A 3556-nucleotide genomic window follows, 5' to 3' on the forward strand; every position below is an offset into this window, starting at 1 on the left:
CATTGATTCTGGTACCAGCGTTTCTGGTACCCACTTTTTGGTTGGTATGCCCTAAAACAAGTGAAATAGAGTAAACGTCCCATTTTGTCGGTAGACTTATTCTCGAGTAATGCTTAAATCCAATAAAGGGGTATATTCACTCTGTGGGTTCTAAAATATTGAAATTTTCTTTTCAACATTCTCTTATATAAACCAAATAATTCGTTCTGAATTACTTGGTCTATAATTCAGGCCCGAAGCTACCTTATGGGCTAGGGAGGGGGGGGGGAAGGGGCTCACCCTCCCCCACGCGATTGCTTTGCCTTTTGTGCAGTTTTCCTATTTCGTATAAATGCAGCGAATTCATTAACTTTACATACTTTTCAGATTAGCTGCTGTATATTTAAGCTAAATGTATTACTTTCAAATTACTTCCTTCATGAAAACATCAGAAAAATTTCTTTGCCCCACCACACAAGACAGAGTAGCTACGGCTCTGCTATAATTCTGTCGACTGTGCTTGGGAAAGCAATTAGAGATCGAAATTGGCGTATTGACAAGGCTTGACAATTTCCAATAAAATAATAGTTCGAATAATAAAATTGAAATTTTCTGCATTTGGGAGCAACGAAAACTAACTGGTTTATTAACATTTAAAATTAAACATATTCTTAACTTTTTCCGGTTTTAAATTATCTTTTATTTATTCCAATGTAGCAACTCCGTGTCAAATAAATGTTATGTGAAGAAAAAAAAAAAAAAAATTCCAATGTAGCCGAACTTCCTCAGAGACGTAGCTCTACGTCAGAAAATATATTTTAGCAATAAGATACCACGCTAGTGTACAAGTGACGTCTATTTGTGGTTCTAACATTTGATACTTTTCCAGTGGCGGGTAGATGTCGTTAGCTGTATTTTTATCTACGGTGGGTGAAATTGTGTGTTGGCATGACGGCTGAAGCGGTTTTTAGTTTTCTGAATCGGTTCTTAGCACCTAGAACGGTTCTTGGTACCTATCTTGATGGAAGCCTTCATTAAAAGATTCGTTATTATAACTCATACAGATTCAATTTCGTTATCAAAAGCGTATGGGAAGATACAAAATCGTATCGAAATTGGTTATTTGGATCTCGTGTTGATAGAATTTTGTAATTTTTTAGTTATGCTCTTCTGATCGGGTGTTTTTTAGATTCGTCGCAGTTGTGGAATATCTCTCATGGAATTAGCCCAGCCGTATATGACAACAGCAGTTCCACAAACATTGTTCACCCCATTCCTTCTCAGAAGTCTAAAAATGTTTTTGATGTGAGGTCTAGACCATTTTAAAAGACGTTTCAAAACTTGATTCATGAGTTTCGACAGGTAAAACTGAACCGACATAACGCATGTAAAAGCAACATCAATATCAGCAGATTTCATGACACCTGTCAGTTTATAAAATGGTCGATTGATTCTTCGCAGTAAATAATTTTTTCAATACTAAATTACTTCGGGTTGTGATTTAAAAAAAGTTTATAGCACAGACAGACTAACATACCAATGATAAGAAGTGTGTAAAAAAGTTAATGTGCGCAAAAATATTCCTTCCGAATCATTAAAATTATTAAAATTCCCTCGTCATGCTGAATGGTAAAATAAGGTGTGATTTGGCTACCGTGACCGTGAAGCAACTGCATAGCATATCCGGAGTGATTCGCGATTACGGCGCAACTAACAAAATGTAAACAAATGGTTTTATTACACTATTGGTTTCGAAAAGACTTACGAAATTCATGGCAAGAATCCTTTCTTTTGTATAAATCGATAAAATTATTCAAATCAAGCTTTTAGTGAAGGGCGATAAAGCAGTTTACCCAAAACAAAAGATACTTTGAAACTAGGCCCTTTACATTGTTTTGAAGCAACGGGCTTATTTGCGAAATATTTCGTAAACAGGCGACAGTAAAGGGCAGATCAACTTTTGTTTTCAAAATAAAGGCGCATTTAAAGGGGCGCAACTGAAGAAAAAATAAAAACAAGGCGAAAGAAAGATGGGCGTATCTCGTTGTCAGAATGCTTTAAGGCAAAATAGAGGTGGGCGTATCTCGTTGTCAGAATGCTTCAAGGCTCATTACAAAAAGGTTAGAAGAGAAGCGCAGATTTAAGCCATAAATGCACAAATTTAATGTAGTATTGTTAGGAAACTATAAGCAAGGTTTATTTTACGTCGATTTTTGGTATTGATGTTAATGTTAGTTACTTCCTTTGAAATTACGATTTGAAAATGTACTTGCAAATTTTCAAACTGATATTCCCCAATGTTTATCTTTTGCCAGTTGCGCCCTCATCGCAAATCACTCCGGATATATATTTCAACTTCAGTGCCAAAGGGAGTGAAATGTTCATACACTAATGAATATGAAAGTTGTTTAGCGACGGTAGCGACATCACACTTTACTTTACTATTTAGCATGACGAGGGGCCTATGTCGGAGAATATTTCGTGGCACATCTGCACAATTTTACACACTTTTTCAGACTTTTTGTTCATCGCTCGTTAGTCTGTTCTTTGTGCTTATAACATAAAATGGTATCTCTAGTGCATAGAAATATCTGCAATGCTTCAGCCAGATCAAAAAAGGTCCGGAAACTATTGTATGGAATTGATCAATAACAATAACAAAAACAAAAACAATAACAATAACAATAACAATAACAATAACAATAACAATAACAATAACAATAACAATAACAATAACAATAACAATAACAATAACAATAACAATAACAATAACAATAACAATAACAATAACAATAACAATAACAATAACAATAACAATAACAATAACAATAACAATAACAATAACAATAACAATAACAATAACAATAACAATAACAATAACAATAACAATAACAATAACAATAACAATAACAATAACAATAACAATAACAATAACAATAACAATAACAATAACAATAACAATAACAATAACAATAACAATAACAATAACAATAACAATAACAATAACAATAACAATAACAATAACAATAACAATAACAATAACAATAACAATAACAATAACAATAACAATAACAATAACAATAACAATAACAATAACAATAACAATAACAATAACAATAACAATAACAATAACAATAACAATAACAATAACAATAACAATAACAATAACAATAACAATAACAATAACAATAACAATAACAATAACAATAACAATAACAATAACAATAACAATAACAATAACAATAACAATAACAATAACAATAACAATAACAATAACAATAACAATAACAATAACAATAACAATAACAATAACAATAACAATAACAATAACAATAACAATAACAATAACAATAACAATAACAATAACAATAACAATAACAATAACAATAACAATAACAATAACAATAACAATAACAATAACAATAACAATAACAATAACAATAACAATAACAATAACAATAACAATAACAATAACAATAACAATAACAATAACAATAACAATAACAATAACAATAACAATAACAATAACAATAACAATAACAATAACAATAACAATAACAATAACAATAACAATAAC

The sequence above is a fragment of the Wyeomyia smithii genome, chromosome 1 (assembly GCF_029784165.1).
Source record: "Wyeomyia smithii strain HCP4-BCI-WySm-NY-G18 chromosome 1, ASM2978416v1, whole genome shotgun sequence".
Classification (NCBI taxonomy): domain Eukaryota; kingdom Metazoa; phylum Arthropoda; class Insecta; order Diptera; family Culicidae; genus Wyeomyia; species Wyeomyia smithii.